The sequence below is a fragment of the Caretta caretta genome, chromosome 9, assembly GCF_965140235.1.
Source record: "Caretta caretta isolate rCarCar2 chromosome 9, rCarCar1.hap1, whole genome shotgun sequence".
Lineage (NCBI taxonomy): Eukaryota > Metazoa > Chordata > Testudines > Cheloniidae > Caretta > Caretta caretta.
This window is the reverse complement of record NC_134214.1, coordinates 80,607,523-80,615,154: the sequence shown is the minus strand read 5'-3', so window position 1 is coordinate 80,615,154 and position 7,632 is coordinate 80,607,523.

Sequence of the window (7,632 nt, the reverse complement as noted above, 5' to 3'; positions counted from 1 at the left end):
TGGGCACTACCATATTCTTCATCATTATATGTCTTTTATACTAAGCTGGGATATTCAAGGCCTGATCCTCCTTCTATTGAAGTCAACTGGCAAACTTCCATTGGCTTAAATGGTGCAGGATTGGGCCCTTCGTGAGATGTGTGTTCAAAAGAGGCATGATTCTTTAATGCATGATTTAAATGGATGAACTAATTGATTTGAGGGGGTAGGAGGAAAGTTAGCTACGGTGGGCCAGCCAGTCTCTTGTTGCTAAGACACTGAGGGAGTAAGAGCAGTTGGGGTGAGAAAATGACAGGATGAGAAGGGATGATGCCATGTAAAATATGAAACATGAGTGATGAGAACCCCACTCTCCCAGCATGAAGGATAATTATTCAGATTTTTATTTATTTTCAATTATGAGCTAAAATTTGCAGGTTGAAAAATTAAAACGCTGACCTTATAACTTCATAGTTCACCAGTGATTTCAAAGAGATTTTAAAAGACATTTACAAATTGTGACAAAATATTCCCAGGTTCTCGGAAGAGCAAGGAGTCTCCTCATTAGCTACAGCAACAGTCTACCTATTTTAAGTGGCGTTCAGGTGCTAATGGACTCTGAATTGACTGTAATATTTGCCTTCATTGGTTCTTACAGACTGCACCTATTGATTCTTTGGTGCTGACCCTTAGCTGGACAACATCAGGTATACTTCTAGTGCTCGATAAATAATAATAAAGGGATAAGCCCTGTAGCTAATATTCAGGCAATGTTCCCACTGAACTTATGTCTTTTAAAACCCACTGATGTTAAAATTAATGCATTCCTTTTGTTGTTTTTTGTTTTATTCGGGTTCACATATTGCACCCAACACTGTGGTTTCACAGCTTCTTCCAAAAATGTAGTAAGTGTAATGACTAGCTTGTGTTGTGTCGTGATTCTTTTTTTCTCCCTTTCTTTCCCCATGGGGGAAAGCAATGTGAGAATTTAAATTTTTTTATTGTATTTTATTTTATTAATACTTTCTTATGTATGTGCTGTGCTCTGTGTTTATATTGGTAAAAGCAAAATCTAAGAAGTGTGGCTTGCGCTTGCAATGGAAAGTGGTGAGGTTTCAGGGTTCATAGATTCTGCAGGAGTTCATTATCCTGTCCAAGACCATTCTGCCATTTTGGACAACCCCCTGAGAAAGCTCTGTCTTCTGCACAGGCAAGCTTTATCTTCAGCTCTGTTAGAGGCTGAGAGTCTTGTCCTTATTAGGGAGGAATTTAAAGATAACATTGCTGCTTCTCTGAAGGAGCAATTATTAGAATTGTCAGACATGACAGGGTCAATATAAAGTTTGTCAACACATCATCTGAAATCACCAAAATCCTCAGCTAAAGAAACAGCTGAATTGATTTCACCCACAAAATCATTAAAGTTAGAAATAAAAAGACTGAAGTGGGCTATCCAGTCCATCACTTTGCAAATGCAGGATTGTTCCTTAATATATATTATCTCTTTCTGTATCCAGTCCAATTGTTGCAATGCGGTTCCCATTACTCCCCTTGGAAAACTCCTCCCCACTTGAGTCAATTTCACTGTTAGGCTGCAAATCTGCAGAGTTTATAAAAAAGGGTGTTGCATTTTAAATATTTTAAATGGTGTCCCTAGCCTCTATTTGCAAGAAGATGGGAATGGGTGACAGGGGATGGATCACCTGAGGATTACTTGTTCTATTCATTCCCTCTGAAGTACCTGGCATTGGCCACTGTCGGAAGACAGGACACTGGGCTAGATGGACCTTTGGTCTGACCCAGTATGGCCATTCTCATGTTCTTAAATATTAAAAATATATGAGAAGTACAAAATGTAAGTAGTGCTGTATAGTGTGGATGTGGGATGGAAGGTTTTTGTTTGTTTGTTACTGTGGATAAGTTGTATAGTCAATTGCTTGACCACACTTTGGCTTGTTATGAATAAGGCTACTATTTAGTCACGGAGGTCACGGCAGTCACAGATTCCGTGACTTTACAGGACCTCCGTGACTTCTTCGGCTTCAGCTGTCAAAAGCTGAAGCCAGGGCTGGAGCGGTGGCTGCAGCTGGGGCTGGAGCCGGGGCCATGCACCCCTGCCCCGCGATGGGGGCTGCAACCGCGGCCATGCACCCCTGCCCTGTGGCTTCTGCCAGGGCCTGCAGCCAAGGCCATGTGCCCCTGCCCCACAGCTTTCAGCGGGGGCTGCAACCAGGGCTGTGTGCCCCTGCCCTGCGGCTTGTCTGGTTATTTTTGGTAAAAAGTTATGGATAGGTCAGTGGCTCTGTTAATTTTTGTTTATTGACTGTGACCTGTCCCTGACTTTTACTAAAAATAACTGTGACAAAATCTTATCCTTAGTTATAAAATATATTCAAGAGATCAAATAACTAAGGTCTGTCAGGTTTATTAATATGGTACAGGAAAAAGGTCCCATACGATACCAGTCTCTGAAGAGCAATCCTGTGCAGCGATGTTACATTCACCTTATGAAGAATGTGTGCTCCCCAAGTTACACATTTCAGCTGATATTATTTGTGTGATTTTAAAAGAAACACATTTCTTTACATGTCACTAAAATGCAAACCATCAGTTTGTTCCAGTTCCCTAACTTGTTGTTCTGTTCCTTCCTTATCTTTGTTTTGGTTATAAGCATTACAGGTACTGAGCCGTGAAAGTACTTTCCTCGTTTGTATTAAGACACAGAATGAATGTATCTTGATTTTGACAAAAGTTTCCTATCTGCTTATGCCAATGCTTACTTCAGCAAATTCAAGGAGATATGGGATGCTTAACATAAATGAACAGGATGATGGAATAGGCCAGATTAGGTTATATAACTGTTATAATATTTGTGCTTAATGTTATTGGTGGTATATAATGCAGGTAATAAATATGATTAATACTATATATTTATATGCTAGCCAGTAAATATTAGTCAACAATAATTTCATCATCATTTGTACAAATATTTTCATAAATAATTACATAGCATAAGTAAGAGAGAAACAGAGTACGCAAAAGTATTAAAAAATATTAGGGCCTGATACAAACCACATTGAAGTCAGTGGATAGACACCCGTTGGCTTCAGTGGGTTTTGGATCACGCTTTAAATCAGTGGTTCTCAACCTATTTACCATTGTGGACCACATATACAGCTCTCTATGTGTTAGGCATGCTGCATCCACCCAATATATATATTACCTGTATGGCCCTGTGGAAGTCACATGGGCCACAGCTGTGTGCTGATTGGGCCTCAAGTGGCTCGCAGGTTGAGAACCACTGCTCTAAAAGAATACTAACTCTCTGAAATGTGTTCCTAGCTCAGGCCCAACTTGAGTTCACCAGTCACCATAGGCAATGTCTGTTGTTTTAACCAATTTTCTGCTCACTAGAGTGTAGAGATCTGGAATCAAATTATGGGTAGGAGTTCCATCTCGCTATGTCCTTTACCTTTACTGCCTCAGGGGTACTGTAATCTTCATTGCTGGAATCCTTTGAACTTTCTCCATGTTTGATAGCCCAGAGGCATTTTTTCAAACCATAAAGGTTCCATTTATTTTTGTATGGCTGTTGCTGCTAAACTTCTGAATGAATATTTTTTCCAGCAAACACAGAAACACAAAAACAGGTGGGGAGTAACTAGGTTGTGAGCTGTAGCTCACGAAAGCTCATGCTCAAATAAATTGGTTAGTCTCTAAGGTGCTACAAGTACTCCTTTTCTTTTTAGGTTCTCCAGTGCAATTACATACAGCTAATTGTGTGGGGAAGGCACAGCTGATCCTGGAGGCTGACATCTCTCAGTATTCCAATGAAGATGAAACGTCTCAAGATTCATGCTAATTTGTATGGAGAAAAACCTCTTTTCAAATCTGAATCTAATGATCAGTATAATCATAAGGAAGTGGTGTCTAATGGGTAGAACAGGAGTTTAGTAACTCAGGCATCTGGGTTTTATTCACATACTGATGCTTATGTTCCAAACCTATTCACGCTGAAAGTGAAGGGTAGCTTTCCATCCTGGCTTAGTGATCTTGGGCAAGTCACTTAACCTCTCTGTGCCTCAGTTTCCTTGCATGTAAAATGGGAATGATACTTACCTATTTCACAGTGGTGATATGAGAGGTGTTTGTAAAGCACTTTGCAATTGTTGGTTGAAAGGCAGTCTTTAATGGAATGTCTACACTGCAATGTAAGCTTGGGCTCAGCCTCGAGACCAAACACAGCATCTGTCTACACGCAATTTTGTCAGACTCGAGCCAGTAAGCCCTCTGGGCCCAGGCCCTAGGTCCCAACGAGGGGGACTCAAGTCCAAATTCCATGGTTTTGTTGTGTGGACACAGCTCAGGCCCGGGTGCCCCAGATTTATGTCCTGAGAGTATACCAGTGCTATCCTGCAATCCCATCGGCCAGGGGTGGCCAACCTGAGCCTGAGAAGGAGCCAGAATTTACCAATGTACATTGCCAAAGAGCCACAGTATTATGTCATCAGCCCCGCATCAGCTTCCTCCCTCCCCGCGCCTCCCACCCAGCGGCAGTCCCACTGATCAGCGCCTCACCCTCCCTCCCCACGTCTCCCAATCAGCTGTTTCGTGGTGTGCAGGAGGCTCTGGGCGGGAGGGAGAGGAGCGAGGGCATGGCAGGCTCAGGGGAGGGTGCGGGAAGGGGTGGAGTGGGGGCTGGGCCAGTGGCAGAGCCAGGGGTTGAGCAGTGAGTACTCCCCGGCACACTGGAAATTTGGCGCCTGTAGCTTCAGCCCTGCAGTTGGTGCCTATCCAAGGAGCCGCATATTAACTTCCAAAGAGCTGCATGTGGCTCCAGAGCCACAGGTTGGCCACCCCTGCCATCAGACATTGTTTCCTGCCCCGTCTATCCCAAGACTAACCAATCAGCTCCTAGGAAACGGAAGCAACCAGCTTGGTTTAAGTACAGCTGCTCAGGCTTTAACCCTGCCAGTTTATTCTGACTGCTAAGCTGAAAACAGAGTGACCAGTCTCAAGTTTGCAATGGCTACCAACAAGAATTCTTTTGCCATGGGATCACAGCCAGGTTTTACTAAATCTCTAATGCAAGGCAAGCAAAACATTCAACTTCATGAATGACCATGTGTACCAGGAAATGGCAAAGAAGCCTGGCAGCATTGGGGATTCACTGGATGGGTAACCAGTGCATGGAATGGATTAAGCCACTCAAGAGTGATTATCATAAAGTCAGGAATAGAACCACACCTCTGGCAACTCCCTGTCGTCCTGCCTTTTTTACAAGGAGTTTGACCAGGTGCTGGGTACTGTGCCAAGCATGAGCCAACAGCAATTCAAGGTAGCCTGATCAGCTGGGCTGGTGATCTTCTGACCCCAGAAACTAATATGGAACCAGAGGGGAGCTGGCCGGTGTTAAATCAGGCTAATGAAGTGACTCTGGTGCTCACACTGGACCCCAAGGAGGCTTTGCCACTGGAGCAGCTGCAGCATGTCCTGGGTCCATTCTCAGGGAAGCTGTTTGATGACCTCCAGGAAGAGCAGCCTGCCATGGAGTCAGCAGCAGAAGCAGAAGAGGCAGAAATAGCCTTGAAGCTTGGTGAGTTTCTGGCTCTGTATTGAATGTTATTAGCATAAGAATAGAAGGGATTTATGGTTTATGACCCAGTGCAGAATTTAGTACAAGCTACAGGTCACAATGTGTATCCGCTAGTGGCGGAATGTATGCCAGCGCCTTGGTGTCACCCCACCACCACCACGTAGAATTCAGAATGGATCCCAGGATGTGCAAACAACAGTTAAATAAGCATTTACATTTAATTTTGTACTTGATACTCATATGTGCTAGGGTGTTAAAAGTAAGACCCTTATATTGCCTCCTTTTTAGTATGCTGCTCCATATGAATCTGCCGTGCCACAGAGTAACAAGCCACCTATAAACAGTAAATTGTTCCGGGAGGAGGAGAGGAAAATGTAGGCCGTGGGTGACAAAATCAATATGTGAAATATGGCTGGGGGTTTGTAGGCAGTCCAGAAACATGCAGGGGGAGGGGAAGAGTAGGGAGGATGGCTGTGTAGTTCTCTGAGAATCTGTATTATTGTATGTGTCTGCATGTAGTCTATAGGTAGATGTAGTCAGAGCAGTCTATATTGGAAGTCATAGCTAGGATCACCACACTTATGTACAGTATCTAGTCTAGTCCTGTTTACACTGTCAGATACTTCCTGAATCCAACTAATTGCCCATTTTCTTCCCCGAATCTTACCATAGGACACAGGTTGAGGTTTTCAAAGGTGACTAGGGGACTTTGCCACACAATTCTCAGTGGAATTAATGGAAGTTGTATGGCTAAATCCTTTAGTTGACTCTGAAAAACTCAACTCTAACTATTATCATATTTAATCCAGTTTTAAACCAAAATTGACAGACAAATTTTTTAAAAGTTTCAGCATTAAGCAGATTGAAGTCAATGACAAACCCCCCATTTACTTCAATGAGCGCAGAATCAGTTCCGTTACAGTTGAGCTAAGAAATGTGTTATTTCCATTTTATTTTATATGATCTGATAAATTCTATAGTGAAAATTGCCCAATGTAGTAATATTTTAAACATTTGTCATTTGGTATATTTTGCTGCTCCCATTGTCAGAGCATCTCAAAGAGCTCTACAAACAAATAATCAATGAATTAAGCCTCATAACCTCCACTGATATGGGCAGAGGCGGTACTAAACCATTGGGGCCCTAAGCAGGAATATTTTGGGGTCCCCCTTACCTACTCCCTAAAAATACTAATTTCATTATTTCCACAAACCAAAAAAAAAAAAAAAAAAACACATACCAGTACAACACATACTAAGAAATCCAGGTTAAATAAGATGAATAGTATTTTGGGAGAAATACTAAATCAGGGCTCCCTGGAGCTGCTAGGGGCCCTAACAGTTGCTTAGTCTGCTTATGCCTAGATCCAGCACTGGAGGAAGGAATTATCTCCACTTTACAAATGTGGAAGATGAGGTGAGTGGTTCAGAGATTTGCCCAACTGACATGGCAAGTTTGTGGTATAGCCAGGAATAGACTCTGGATCTCCTGACTCACCGTCATCTGCTATACTCAGAACTTATTGAACCGAGTTAATTCATGGGGTATAACTCCAATGGGAGAAGGAATCAGATTCATAAGGCTTTGGTCCGCATTTTGACATTAAAAATTTGTGTACAACACATCTTATAAATATATTAAGAAAATGTAGATGTTTTAGTTACATTTTTCACATTGGCCTGCGGACCACAACGTAGCTGCTTTGCTTTTCTCCTTCAGTGAACCAAGTTGTAAAATAGCCTTAGCAAGGGCAGATGAATACAGGATAGGAGAAATACAATATGACTCACCATAGAATTTCTCTAATAAATTATTGAAGTGTGCTCTATAGCCATGTCAATAACTCATCTCACTTCACACACTGTTGTAAATAAACTTTAATTTGTGATGCTGTTTTGTACATCCCAATACTGCAATTAAAAAAAAAAGTTAGAAAAGCCACAGCAATTCCTATTTTCCTACGGCTGGAAAAGGGATGCCTGAGGTAGCATGATTCAGTTGATAGGGCACAGGACTGGGAGCCAGACCTGGATTCTGTTTCCAGCTGTGCAGGTGA